The sequence below is a fragment of the Sceloporus occidentalis genome, unplaced genomic scaffold, assembly GCF_023333645.1.
Source record: "Sceloporus occidentalis isolate IW3139 unplaced genomic scaffold, rSceOcc1.0.p SCAF_3, whole genome shotgun sequence".
Lineage (NCBI taxonomy): Eukaryota > Metazoa > Chordata > Lepidosauria > Squamata > Phrynosomatidae > Sceloporus > Sceloporus occidentalis.
Genome location: NW_028316983.1, coordinates 236239854 through 236255112, shown reverse-complemented (window position 1 = coordinate 236255112; position 15259 = coordinate 236239854). Strand labels below are relative to the sequence as shown.

The following is a 15259-nucleotide window of genomic DNA, read 5'->3' as shown; positions in this document are numbered from 1 at the left end:
GCAGCCTTGAGTTTATCAACATACTAGAAGTCAGATGGTAATTATCAGAGCCAGGTCGTTTGCTCTACAATGCTCTTAGTTCTCCTATGGCTACCCAGAATGAACCATGCAAAATATGTGAAGATATGCAAACATAATTAATTTACAACAGATTCAGGTCAAAGAATCCTTGGCATTCTTGGTTATGCTTTCATCATGACTTCCACCTTGTTCCTTGGCCCTATCTTCCAATCTGTCCTTCTGAATTTTTCTCCAGTCCACCCCTACACTGGTTTGTTCCATAGCTCCTGGCTTATCTCAGAAACTCATGGCTGAGCCTCAACACATGCACAGATGTTAACAGGGAATCCTAGAATCCTACAGTTGGAAGAGACCACAAGGGCTTTCCAGTCCAACACGCTCCATGCAGGAAGACATAACCAAAGCACTCCTGACAGATGGTCATCCAGCCTCTGTTTAAAAACCTCCAAAGAAGGACACTCCATCATATGTCAAGGCAGGATATCCCACTCTCAAACAGCTCTTACAATGCAATGGCATACCTCCTCTGATGAAACTAGCCAAGAAAGTCTAGTGATAGGTTTGCCTTAGGGTCGCTATAAGGTAGAGGAACAACAACAATGCACAGGACAACACACAAGAACAACAACAATGCACAGGACAACACAGGAACAACAACAACGATGATGATGAGGCACATTACAGTCTAGAACCTGGCATTGTAAACCCTTGGAAAAAAGGTAAATTTCCAGTTTAGAAATGGCATTGACACTCTGTCACTGTCTCCCTTTGGTCCTAATCAGTTTCTGTCCCATTCAGATGAACGGTCTGCTCTTTCCTGAAGTTTCACTATAGTTGCTAAACTCTAGATTACCACCAGCAGTAGGGGCAACACAAGAACAGTCCTGGGCATTCAGTTCTTTCCATTGTGTGGACAACACAACCCACCTCCCCCTCCCTTATGTATCTTCCTGGGCAAGGGCCAAGGATTATCACACAGAGTTGACTCACACAAGCCTCAGGTAACCTTCCGCCGGTCTCTTTGATCAAAGGTTTTTTGAAGGACGAAGAGAAGGCGCCATTCCTATCAGGGTGATAAGAGAGACTCCACTTCATTTAATAAACACAGACCGTTGCTTTCTGTAAAATAACTACAGTATATTGCTTTTTTGTAATATCTCTCTCTGGATGTGTAAGGCCACCATGCTGATTCACAGCCACAAGGAACACAATGATCTCAGCGGATAAAACTGACACCTTTGCATTTGAGTCACTGAAGTATGGGCATTGCAACAGATTAATACAATGACCTCTTTGGACTTTTGCCAACTACTGAAACCCAACTCTCTCTCTCTCTCTGCTCGTTTCCCCTAATAAACAAGCATCTCCTTTTGACCAGAGAAATTTAGAACCAGTGACATGGGAAACCGACTTATACTGAGTATTGATCAAATCTAGTGGTTAGAGAGCTGGATGAGGAACTGACAGAACCAGGTTCAAATCTCCATTCACCCATGAAGCTCACTGAGAATCACTCTCTCAGCCTAACCTACTCCACAGAATGTAGAGAGATCTTGTAGTATCTTTGAGACTAACTGAAAGAAAGAAGTTGGCAGCATGAGCTTTCCTAGACTTAAGTTTACCTCCTCAGATGCCTTCTTTGAATTCTATCCCACAGATTGCAGTGAAGACAACAAAGGGATACAGTTGGAGGCAATGTTACCTTGAATTCCTTGGAGAGAAGGTGGGAGATGAGTAAATGAATAATATTCATGGGTACAGGTATTGTTCTGATGATTAGCTGAACTGTTTCAGTGATTAGCAACACACAGCACTGAGACAGTTCTGAATTGCGATTCCCATCCTTCCTCACACTAGGTACAACAGCTGAGACTGCTGGAAGTTGCACTCCAACAACTTTTGGAAGGCCACATGTTGTCCCATCTTAATTTTGCCCAGAATCCTCTATTCTGATGGGTAGGGGCTTCCTAGGGTCCTAGGGTTCATGTTAATTTACAGAGGGCTCTTTCACATTATACAACCACAGTTCTATGGTTATACTTTAGCTGCCATGGCAATAATCTATGGAATCTTGGGATTTCCACTTCATGAAACAGCATTTACAATTCTCTTCTATTGCCTCCTCAGGTTACAAGCCCCAGGTTCCAAAGGATTCAGCCATGGCAAAGTGGAATCACAGCGTTATAATCACACAGTGTGAAATGCCTCTGGGGTGGACAGGTAATGCTTTACTTCTAGGATGGGGAACCTTTAGCCATCCAGATGTTTTGGCTTAAGACTCCTGGCAACCACCACACAATATGGATGGTTTGACAGTCTGTAGAAGTGGAGAATACTGGGACTGTAGGAGTTGTGATCCACAACATCTGGCAAACTCCCCATCTCCTGCAATTGGTCCATTAGTCCAAGATGGTCTAGATCACTGGTGAACAATATGCAGGCCAGAGCCAGTTCCTCACCCATTTTTGCAGCCTCCTCCTTCACATCCATTGTTGTTGTTTTTGATCTTAAACCATTGAGAATTATATTCCAGACAGTGCAGTTCTCCTTTAAGCCAGAGTGCATGCCTTTGTGTGACCTGAGCTGCTGCAATTAATGCAATTTGAATTAATGCAATTTGACATCACTTTAGTGGTCAAGGCTCCATCCTATGGAATCCTGAGATCTGTAGTTTGTTATGGCACCAGAGCTCTCTGACAGAGAAGACTAAATATCTCACAAAACTACAAACCCCAGAATTCCACAGCATTGAGCCATGGCAGTTAAAGCCACATCATACTGCTTTAATTCTGCAGTATAGATGCAGCCTTATTTTGGCATGCGAAACAAAAAATGGACTTCTGGCCAGTTCTAGTTTCAGCAGGAAGGTGTGATGCAGCCTGTCCAGAGGGTGGAAATTTGGCCCCTTGAATATTACACACCCTGTTTGACACAACTTGCAAGGTCAGGTGAGCTAGCTGAGGTCTTTTCAGCAGGCACGGAACCAGATCTTTGAATTCAAATCATGTGTCCTGCCACTGAGCTATGGCCACTTCCCAGGAACAATCAATACTAAACACCAGGGATATTCATATCATTGTCGTCATACAAGAATGACTATCCCTGGTGCAAGATATTGATTTCTCCTGGGAAAACAAGCAGAATGCAGCCAATTTTACTTTAAAATCTGATCTGATGGTAACTCTTTACTTTGCAAGAGTTTGTCTTGATACAAAGGCAAAACAGTGGAAAAGGCTTATCTTTGTTCCCACTGCACATTTGGAAACATCTAATAGCCAACTGAGCAGATCTAAAATAGGGCACTCATGCAGCTCTCTGTCACAGCCAACAATAAAGCTATGCAAAGCCAGCACTTTGCATATAGCATCTAGGGAAGATCAAGGTGTTTTGAGAAGGAGCAGCCAGAAATATCAAAAGGCTTGTGAAAGAACCACAAGCTTCTAACTACATATGCTATACAACTCAGTACTGGTGAATGACAATTTAATAGCTAACAATAAACTCAAGTTTCCAAAAACACTTTGTGGAAACTAGGGGCCAAAAAGTCAAAGCAGCCAGTGTGGTCTACATTACTGAATTGTGTGAAGAGATCCAAATGCACAGCCTCAATGAACTGTGAAGATCTCACCAGCTGTTTAATCTACCTCACAGGGGTTATTTAGATGTTGTTGTTTTTTAGTGTGACTATGAATATAATCTGACTCATGCATTTTGGTTATGTTGTCCCCCCCCTTTTTTTTTTTTTAATCAGAACCACATCTATGCACATCTTTGAGAGGTCTGGTGCTCACATGTGTCAGCATTGCAAATAAAGATGGAGGTTGATGATGTAGATACATTTAAAACACATTCAAGGCATGCAGAGTTTTAGCCATTTTATCAGGTCTATTTGCATTGGTTATTCACACAGATGACAATGAAAAAGTTTTAGAAAATCTCGGGGGGGGGGGACTCAAGATTGATTATCCTGAGTTAAGTGAGATTTTGGCAGCCCCCCTCACCAAAAAAAAAATTACTAAAGGACATTCGAAATGCATGTGAACAACAAAGGTTTCACCATCTGAATAACCAACCCCACAGGGTGGTCATGAAAATGTGGTAGAGAGAACTGTGCTCACCAACTCAAACGCCACCAAGGAAAGAGAGCACTTAGCCAATCAAAGAAAGAACAAGCCAGAATTCAGAACAAATTAGCAAATCAAAGAAAGAACAAGCCAGAATTCAGAGCAAGCGGTTTTGTACACCGCTTTGATCAATGCGGAAAAGCGGTATAGAAATAAATTTTATTATTTATTATTATTAAGCCAAGTCAGCCCACTGTTTTTGTGTACTTTTTTGGGGGGGGGTGTTCACCTTTCTCTGAGACTAAGGAGCAAAACTGGGGGCAGCTTAGAGCATTTAGACAACATTCATCCCAATGCTGCCCCCAAGCTGGCATCACACTGCTTGCTCAACCACACTGCAGGCAGCGTTGCGACACTCCAGTGGCACAGTGTTCATACACTGCAGGCATGATGAAAAGCCACCGCTGCTGCAGCAGGAAAGCTGGACTTTTTCTGGCTGAAAAAGGAGCGGCATTTTGCTGTTTCTTTTTGCATTGGAAAATGCCAGATTGGGGCCGCAGTGTGTGGTTGCCACAGCCCCGATCTAGTGCTCAAAGGGTCAGCATCAACTGCCCCTATACAGCCATCTGTTTCAACCCTAAGAAACTGCAACTTGCCCAAGGGCACCCAGTGAGTTTCTGTGGCTGAATGGGGATTCAAACTCTGGTCTCCAAAGTTATTGTCTAATGCTCAGACCATACATGACACTGTAACTCCACTATGTAACAACAACATCTTCTTCTTCTTCTTCTTCTTCTTCTTCTTCTTCTTCTTCTTCTTCTATGCCTTAAAGTTGTTTCAGACTTATGGTTACCCTAAGGCAAACCTATCATGGGGCTTTCTTGGCAAGATTTGTTCAGGTGAGGTTTGCCATTGCCTTCTTATGAAGCTGAGAGCATGTGACTTGCCCAAGGTCACCCAGTGGCTGAGCTGACTCTTCTCTCCAGAATTGTAGGCCACAATACAGTGCTATTATTCTACTTTAGCCACCATGGCTCCACCCTATGGAATTTGGGACTGGTATGAGGTACTGGAACTGTCTGGCAGAGAATTTGAAATGCCCCTTCCTAAACTGCTAATCTCAGGATTTCACAGGATGGAACCATGATATTTACAGTGGAATCATAGTGGTATAATGGTGCAGTGTGGATGGTCCTCCAGTTGGCCTCTGTGGAAAACAGGGTGCTGAAGTCGGTCTTTGGTCTCTTAAAACAGCTGCTCTTATGTTTTCATTGCTGTTATTTTTCTCAAGCTGGTCCTTAGTTGAATGCATTTCTTCCAGTAACAGATGTGTAAGTTTGTTTAAAAATGCAGTAAAATGTGCTTGGAGGGTGTCAGAGAGAGAACCAACAGGAAACAGCAATAGAAAGGAAAAGCATTCAGAGGACCTCAACTGGAGGGAGGAATGCTAATGGATCAGTCTATATTCCAAAGCCCTCCCTAGCCTGCGGGTCTAGGTCAAGGGTCTGATGGATATTTATTTATTTATTCATAACTGCATACATGTACATCCCATCTTTCTCATGACATGGAATCCAAAGTGGCTTACTAAATTCAAAATAAAAACATGGAGTAATGCCAGACATTGCTGGGCTGAAATTCCCATCATCCTAGGTCAGAAAAGAAATGTAAGTTTACTTTTGACCAACGGAACAACATTTCTGTCTACAAAGCTGTCTGTGAAATCAGAAAGGAGAAATACAGGTCAGCAAGCCATCAGATGGTACTCAAGTCGTCTTGTTTCATGACAAGGTAACACCTGTGAGGGAAACTGGCCCAAGGGTTGCCTAGTTCCATTCTCCACCTCCAAACATTCCAAAGCCGTGAGCCAAGAGCATTCAGACTCGATTGCCTATGTTATGAACCAAGTGGCAAGAAAGGTCTGCCATCCCAGAAATGTTGTTGGACAAGCAAACTCACAAGACTGAAAAGAAGCAAGCAAGCCTGGCTACATTTTGCAAAAAAGGGACAAGGCATGTTCCTTATACAATGAGCCCTTTTCATCCACAGGGGTTTGGTTCCAGGACCTGCCATGGTTATTTAAATCCATTCATGCTCTCAAGTTCCATTCTATACAATGGCATAGTAAAATGATGTCCCTTAAATGAAATGGCTCAAGGTTTGCTTTTTGGAGTGTGTTTGTGTGTGTGTGTATTTTCCCTCCAAGCCATGGATGGTTGAATCTGTGCATGCAGAATCCATGAATACGGAGGGCTGATTGTTGTTAGAGCAGCCTATGGCCCCTAAGAAAGTTGTCTCTTTTCTTGCCAACACTGCCTGCTTGATGGATGTAATGGAGAAGTGACACACACATCATTTTAGGACATCTCTTCGGGACACATCACACAAACATACACTAAACTTCCAAGTAGGAAATCAAACTCAGATTCTAGAGTCCTAGTCCTACACTGAAACTACTGTATCATGCTGGCTCTCACATAATGCCTGTCTAATGAATATAGATGCATATTTTGCAGCCATGCTAACATGTATACATTAACAGTTTTCAGTGCCATTTTCCCCTTTCACAATAAGCAGTGGACAGAAGTATATGTTCTTTTGTTCTCATATCTTAAAATATTTATGAAAATAAAGATGATGATGATGAAGTAGTAATTTGTTTGAATACAACACAAAACATATTTCATGTTTCAGTCATTCTCCTCCCATTAAATATTTCAGTTCATCCATCTTAATTTTTTGGAAGAAAAGCTTCCAAGACATTATGCAGCACATAAAATGAACACAGTGTACTTTCAAAGTTTTATTTATTGAATATATAACAAGTAAATACACTAAATCAGACCCTAATTTATTTAGAACATCAGAAATTTCTAGCCTGAACATGTGAAGCTGCTTCACAATGCTGTGTATATTATTATGCTTTGCACAATTATTTTGTTTTGCAGTTAGATTTGGGTGCTCTGTGACCGAATGAAGAATTAAAGCAGGGAAGCAGGGAAGATCAGTAATAGCAAGGAATCATAGAGTTAAAAGGGATCCCAAGTGCTATCCAGTCCAATCCTATGCTATGCAGGAATAGACAACTAAACCATTCCAAAAGGTTGACCATTCAACCTTTATTTGAAAACCCAAATACAAAAAAGTAGAACCCACCATAGTCCAAGGCAATCTATTCCACTGTTGAACTGCTCTTACCCACCAGCAAGTTCTTGCTAATGTTTAGATAGAACTTTTTTCCCTTTAAATTTAAATCTAGGTCATGAGCTGGCAATGGGCTGAGGAGCCAATCTGCTGGTTCTAGGATCCTCTGGGGGCCACATGGACTACGAAAAATGCAAAAAGAAAAAAGAGTAGAAAGTGATTTTGAAGAAAAGATACATTTTGATATTAAACAGCGAAGGGAGAAACTGCAACCTACTTAAAGGTACATTCAAAGACACACCTTAGTGTTAGTCTGTGGTAGCATAAAATGACATAAAGGAATCCTGTAGCATCTTTGAGACTAACTGGGGAAAAATTAAAATGTAAGCTTTCTTCAGATGCAAAATTTCTTCCACTTCTCAAGCTGCATTTGAAAGTACACTGGAGCCCATGAAAACTGGTGCTAGAAATTAATTTTTGTCATTACAGGAGGAGAAGAAAAAAACTGATGTTAGTCACAGATGTACATCTTGTCAAGATGTTGTTTTTGTTGTCTGTCAAGATGGTCTGAAGGGATATCCATGCAGTCAAAGGCCACTCCTCTCCATATCTCTTTGGGAAACAGAATCACAAAATCCAGGCCCTAAAATTTAAACTCCATTGGCAACAGAAAAATTGACTTTCCTTGAGATTCAATCTGTTTCAGTCCTGGGTGAAGATGCCACCCCCTTTCTCAAAAAAAAAAAAAAAAAAAAAAAAAAACCTCAAAAGAAATGTAATAAATCTCTGTATTGTTGTATCTGGGGAGGGGGAAGGTGCTATATATAGGTATATCCTGCCAAATACAGCCCCAATAATTTTTATTTACCCTTGTTGGCTGGCAGGACTAGCCTGGATAGAGTCAATATTAGACTGCACTGTATGATGCTGAAATCTTCAATGTGTGTGTTTAGAAGTTACAGGAAATAAAGCTTTTATCTCACAGTGCTGGCATGGGACTTGCATTGAAATATATTATAGAATGTGTGTTGCCTATTCAGCAACAGCAGAAGCTGCTATACCCCTGCGTTCTTTCACACAGCCCTTTGTATCCCTCAAACCTCTCTTCAAAAGGCCTGGCTTGTTAATGCCAGGATGCAAAATGACAAGAACTTCTGAACTCCAAAAACCCAGAAACCCAGACAGCACCTGCAGATACCAAGCTGTGTTGCAATGTGTTCCTGCTATCTACTTTCTGATAATTTAAGCTGTGCGCTCACTATAAAAGCCAAGTAAATTGGCTGCCTTAGCAGATGTGATGGGAGGATAAGAGCATCACATTGTATTACCAGAGCAGCAGCACAAAGATACCTGTGGTGAATGAAGAGGCCTCTCTCAGGAGGAGGCCAAGAGAGGTGTGAGCTTCTTTCCAAACTCTCCTAGGGTTATCACTAAGGTGATAAACTTGTATCTCATTTGGCACTCCTTTCAGCTGCAATTGTGGGATCTCCTGGTCAAACATACTTCATACAAATCTTCTCTTTGTATAAATCCTCTTCAAATGTTTACAAAATATTTCCCCCAGAGGCGAGGGAGAATACAGGAAAATGTTTTGCACAGGTATGTTTATTGTTTATTGGCATACTTGACAACGTACCCTCCAACTCATTCATCATTTTTTTCAATTTTCCATTTTTTTCAGCTGCTCTTAAAATGTCATTTTCTCTCACCTCCTCCCAGCTCTCCCTTTGTCCTCAGCTTACTTCCACTGATGCAAACTCAGTTCAAAATGCAAAAGTACACTTTGCATGTCATTAACTTGGCACATGGGAGAAAAGAGGGGAAAGAAACTTGTCCTTCCCAGCAAACCTGGGCAAAAGCAAAGTGCTGCAGCATCTCCTAGCTTCTGTCTTAGAGAATCATAGAGTTGGAAGAGACCACAAGGGCCATCTAGTCCAACCCCCTGCCATGCAGGAAATTTAAATTAAAGCATCCCCAACAGATGGCCATCCAGCCTCTGTTTGAAGACCTCTAAGAAAGAGACTCCACCACATTCCGAGAGAGTTTGTTCCACTGTCAAACAGCCCTTACTGTCAGGAAGTTCCTCCTAATGTTGAGGTGGAATCTCTTTTCCTGTAGTTTGCATCCATTGTTCTGTGTTTTAGTCTCTGGAGCAGCAGAAAACAAGCTTGCTCCCTCCTCAATATGACATCCCTTCAAATATTTAAACAGGGCTATCATATCACCTCTTAACCTTCTCTTCTCCAGGCTAAACATCCCCAGCTCCCTAAGTCGTTCCTCATAGGAGATGGTTTCCAGACCTTTCACCATTTTGGTCGCCCTCCTTTGGACACGCTCCAGTTTCTCCACATCCTTTTTGAATTGTGGTGCCCAGAACTGGACACAATATTCCAGGTGAGGCTTGACCAGAGCAGAATAGAGTGGCACTATTACTTCCCTTGATCTAGACACTATACTTCTATTGATGCAGCCTAAAATCGCATTGGCCTTGTTAGCTGCTGCATCACACTGTTGACTCATGTTCAACTTGTGGTCTACTTGGACTCCTAGATTCCTTTCACATGTAGTTTTATTCAGCCAGGTGTCCCCCATCCTAGGACCTTAGAAAGAAAAGGAAGAAGAGAAATTGGACGATAGCTAGACAAAGAAGAGGGGTTGAGAGAAGGTTTTTTCGGAATTGGGGAAACAAGAGCATGTTTGAAGTCCGAAGGGAAGGAACCCACAGAGAGAGAGAGAGAGAGAGAGATCAAATATATAGAGGAGCAATGTTGTGGCGAAAGAATCTACAGGCCTTGGCAGTGGCCTGGATCTGGGGAATAAATGACATTCACTACATAGTGTAGTGAAATGGATTACCTTATATAAAATTGTAAAATGAAGTTTGCTTTTTGGAATTTATACATTTTTAAAAATATTTTAAAACCATGGATGCTTGAATCCATGGATTAAAAAAAAAACCATGGATATGTAAGGGTGATTGTATTACCATCAGCACTTCCTACTTTAATTTTAATAAGATGAACATCTATCCGACAATAAACTTCACTGCGTTCAGTCAGACTTACTGTGTATATTGGACCACAACCCTTAATCAAGGGATACATATTTAATCAGGGGAGGGGGGGGGGAGAGAATCCATAGCTCTACCATAGTTATCTACCATGTTATTAATTCAATATAAACCTCACAGACCAGTGTGTATACTGAGAAAGGGAACTAGCTTTGCTTTGTTACTTTTGCCTTCTTTCAAAAGAAGGGAAATGAAACAGATGAGTGCTACTCAAAGTGGCTGCTGATCTCTGCATTGTTTCCAGGACAATCAAACACAATTTTAACCAAAGGGGCATAAATATGGTGCTCGCCCCTGGCACATTGGGAAAAAAATAATTATAATTCTCCCACATCAGATACTGAGAAGCTGTGAAATAAGCAACAACATAATGAATCTGCAAATATAAAATGGGCTAATAATCCCTAACCCAGATGATCCAAAAGAGGGGAGTAGAATAATGTCCTGAATAGATGATTCTACTAGGAAACAAAAAGCAGGCCAACCACTTCACACTTCTCACACACGCGCCCCTGAGGTCAACTTCTTTCCCTATCATGTGCCTCTAACTACACACCTTCTACTCTGGGAAAGGAACTGCCTTGGGCAATAATTTTCAGCCCTCCCCCAACCCTGCCCCACTCCTTCACAATAATCAAAGCTAAGAATTTGCAATGCAGAGTTGCCCCTGACATCTGCCTGTGTATTGCTGGTTCTCCACTTTTATTTGTCATCCAAAGTCAGAGAGTTCATGCCCAAAAGACTGGCTTAGCAACTTCTATGCACTTCCTGAGGTCGGAAAACAAGATAAGGAAAGAACAGAACAGACAAAAGTACAACAGAGAACTTACCATGGTCTTGACATGCCTGGGGCTCTAGACTAAAAGTAATAGTATGCGACATATGTATATCTTTTGAAGAAGAAAAAAGCCCAAGATAACCAGCTAGCCAACAAGATTGGAATTTCTGCTCTGAAACATTTCAAAAGCTCCACATAGGAAGGAAATTCCTTAAAAAGTTCAGGTAACAGGTCACAAATAAAGCTGTATTTTTGTACAACAGCCACCTGAAAATGGAAAACAAAAACAAAAGTACAACCTACAACAAACACCATGCTGAAGAGAGGGAGGGACGGCTGGGAACCCCTCCTGATATGGACAGTTAAGATCATCCAAGCCATGGTATTCCCCATCACCATGTGCAGATGTGAGAGCTGGACAGTGGAGAAAGCCAATAGAAAAAACATCAACCCATTTGACACATGGTGCTGGAGAAGAGCACTGAAGATACTATACATGGCCAAAAGACAAAGAGATCAAGCCAGAGGCTGTCATACTTTGGCCACATCATAGGAAGGCATGATTCAATAAAAAAGACAATAATACTAGGAAAAGCAGAAGGCAACAGAAAGAGAGAAAGACTGTGTGGCAAGTAGTTAAGACTCAGTCAGAGAGGTCATGGGCCTGAACATCTGAACAGAGTGATTGAGGATAGGGGGTCTTGGAGATGTGTCTCATTCACAGGTTCACCATGAGTTGAGGTTAACTAAAAGGCAGTTAACGACAGTAAGATAATTCTGACTCCCCATAGCCAAGTAAACAAGCACCTCTTTACAAGCCTAACATCCAGTAACTAGAAGGGATCAAGAGGCTGTCTTGCTTAATGGCAGTCAAGAACCAAACACTGTACAAAGTGGACGCAAACTGGTAAGCTGCAATCCAGGGATAACTGAGTGTAAGTAAATGCTTTATTGTTTTTGTTAACTGCCCTCAAGTCAACCTCAACTCATAGCAACCCTGTGGGTGAGAAATCTCCATGATCCTTGACCTCCACTGCTTTAATCAAGTCTTGCAAGCTCAAGTCTGTTGCCACTTTGACTGAGTCTAACCACCTGGCAGCATGTAGTCTTCCTCGCTTTCCTCTCTTTCTATTGACCTCTACCTTTCTCAACATCATTGTGCTGTATTTTCCGATGATTCATGCCTTCTCATGATGTGCCCAAAATACAACAGCTTCCATTTAGTCATCCTGGCCTCCAGGGAGAGTGCAGGCTTGACCCATTCTAGAACCCATTTGTTTGTCTTCTGGGACTGAAAATTAGTTGCAGTTAATTCTTATACATTTATAAAGCGTGGTAGTTTACATACCTTTCCCAAAGCCGACTTAAATCTTTCTTTTTCGGGAGCAACATTTCACACAGAAGATTCTCAGAAAGGTCTGTTGAAGACTGGTGAAATGGACATTTGGAAGTTTCCCCAAAGTCTAGTGTCCTAGGACCAAATAGAATGCTTTCAATCTGTGCTTTACTGCAAAGTTGACATTGTCCGAATTTCCACTGAAACTCTCAGTAAACACTGAGTAAATTAGACCACCAATAAACTTTTCAATACAATATTCAAGAATGTGTCCCAACTGTAGTTAGTTTTATTGCTATGCTTCCCAATATCTTTTAAATGTACATTGCCTTGAGACAGAATGCTATCATAGAAAGATGGGAAACAAATGTCAAAATAAATAAACAAAACAAAGGCAGCTGTTAAAATAGCTTAACATTATGACACAACAGATATGCCACAGCCTTGTAAGAAGCAGTCCAGGTCTTTGCTTATGTCTGTGAAAGGAAATAGCTCAATAAAGGAAATCTGGATATGGTTATGGCTAGTTATTTCTCTATAAAATGAAGAACCAAGAAAATTTGGAAGAGTATGTGATGTGTGCACAGAAGAGAGTTAATGGGGAATAAACGCCTAATTTCCAAGTACTCAGAACCTCTAATGCTGAAAGACTTCTTCAAAAGGAAAGCCTCCTCTTTTTTCCCACGGCTTCCTCCTAAACTTCTGGATTCATTATTCCGCCTCCTTCTCTTCTCTTCCAAAGCTTCTCAGGCACACAGCCAGCCTTCCATCCTAGCCTTGACCTCAAGTCTATTTGAAATCTTTATTCACCTCTTAATCACTTCCTGTCTGGACTGTGATTTCTGCTTTTTTAAAAAGGAAAAAAAAAATCCCCAGTGTTTGAAACATCAGGGGTCTTGTATGAGAGATTTCCTTCCTCTAAAGAAGAAAGGGAAGGCGGGGGGGGGGGGGGGGGGACAGAATCTTGGTGACTGTATCAGTTCAATTCACCAAACCTTGAGCTTTAAAGAATCCCAGAGTTCTAATTTAACTCTCTCAGGCACCTGTCCTTATCTTGCTCCCTTTGCAATTGTTTTCACACCTGGTTGGGTTCCAATATGCAAGGCATGCAAGTCCTGGAAAACATATGCATGGCATGTCCATGAACGCACACACATACCCACACAGATGGGCCTGAAACAGTGTGGGAGAAATCAGAGGCAGCACTGAGCCTCTCTTCCACTTCCATGCTCCCATGCACAAATATATGGGCTAACAGAGATCTTGCATCTTGTAACCCCATAGGGTTTATGAGTGCATTTATTCAAAAGTTCAAGCTACCATCCTCTTTCTTTCAGTTAGTCTCAAAGGCACTACCAACAGGGGTAGGCAACCTTTTTGAGCCGGGGGCCAGGTTGCTGTCCCTCAGACAACTGGGGGGCCGAAGCCAATAAATAAATAAATAAATAAATAAATAAATAATATAGGACAACATTTTCAAATGTAGGACACATTTTTAAAAATGGAGGACATGCGAAAACATTTGATGATTTTTAAAATATGTAAATATAAATGCATGTTTCTTAGGCATGATCAAAATGGAGGCCATTTGGGCCTCAGAAGGGACAGCCGCGAGGAGGGAAGGAAGGGGGTGGGGGTCATCCTCCTTCTCTCCCTTCCTGCGGCTGCCAAACAGCTGCGAGGAGGGAAGGAAGGGGGTGGGGGAAGAGGAGGAGGAAGAGGAGGAGGAGGAAGGGAGGAGGGAGGAAGGAAGGAGCAGGAGGGAGGGAGGAAGGAGGAGGGAGGAGGAGGAGGAGGAAGAAGAAGAAGACTCTTTCTGAAGGTGAGACAGTGTGACTTTCCAAAGTGCATTTCTGTGTATTTTCGGTGCTTTTAATGCTAAAAGGTCTGCTTTAACAATGATAGTGACGATGATGGTGGCCTGGCAGCCGTGGGAAGGGAGGGAAGGAGGAGGAGGACCCCCGCCCCCTTCCTGCCCTGCCTGGAAGGAGCCAGGCAGGGCGAAGGAGCCTCGCTGAAGCGAGGCTCCTTGGCCGTGCCTGTCCGCCGGCTGAGGGCCCCTTGCGCGAGCGGCCTTTGGCCTCGTGCCAGTGGCAGGACTGGGCTCGGGCCGGTCCCAAGGCCTCGCGGGGCTGGATCCAGCCCGCGGGCCAGGGGTTGCTGACCCCTGCACTACAAGATCCCTTTGCACATTGATTTTGCAGACTAACACTGCTACATCTTTCATTTATGCTACACTCTTATAGCAGGCTGATCTCACTTTAATTGCCTGGGATCATTGGCAAGACAATTTTAAACTACATTACGAGCCCCAGGATTCCATAGGATGCATCCATGGCAGTTCAACTGCTAAAAAAAAATCCTGTGATAAGGTCACAAAACAACAAGAAAGCATTCAAGTCAGCTTCAGTGTATGATGATCCTATAAATGAGATCCCTTTGAGGAGACCCTGTTAGTAATAGTCCTACTCAGATACTCAAAACTTATAGCTGTGACGTCTTTAACCAAAAGTTATTTGTCAAACATTTAGGACCAGTGTTTGGAAAAGTTATGTTGTTGAGTGGCAAGTCCCTGAATCCCAGGGTAAATTCTGGGAGTTGTAGTCCAACTAAGTAAGTTTTCCATGCTCTGACAGAAAATCAGAATCCTTGTAAAACTCCTCCCAGTCATTTAAAGATCTACAAGTAGATCATGCCCTGCCTTGTTATTCCTTTTGTTGCTGCACATGAACATGAATGCACCCAGAAAACAGTTCGTGTTCTAAAAGGTCACATATAATGAAACCCAGCAACCTTCCTCATTCCGGATACAGAACTGAAACAGAAGATGTTCCATATCCAAAGAC

General features: G+C 42.2%; 1 long non-coding RNA gene across 1 annotated transcript in view; it reads right to left on the bottom strand.

Moving 5' to 3' along the window:
- Positions 1–11201, bottom strand: part of LOC149317643 (uncharacterized) — a 119330-nt gene extending 108129 nt beyond the window's left edge. The window contains exon 1 of the long non-coding RNA XR_016280750.1: positions 11130–11201. This is a non-coding gene — a long non-coding RNA (uncharacterized LOC149317643). The remainder of the gene's footprint in view (positions 1–11129) is intronic.
- Between the last annotated feature and the right edge of the window lie 4058 nt (positions 11202–15259).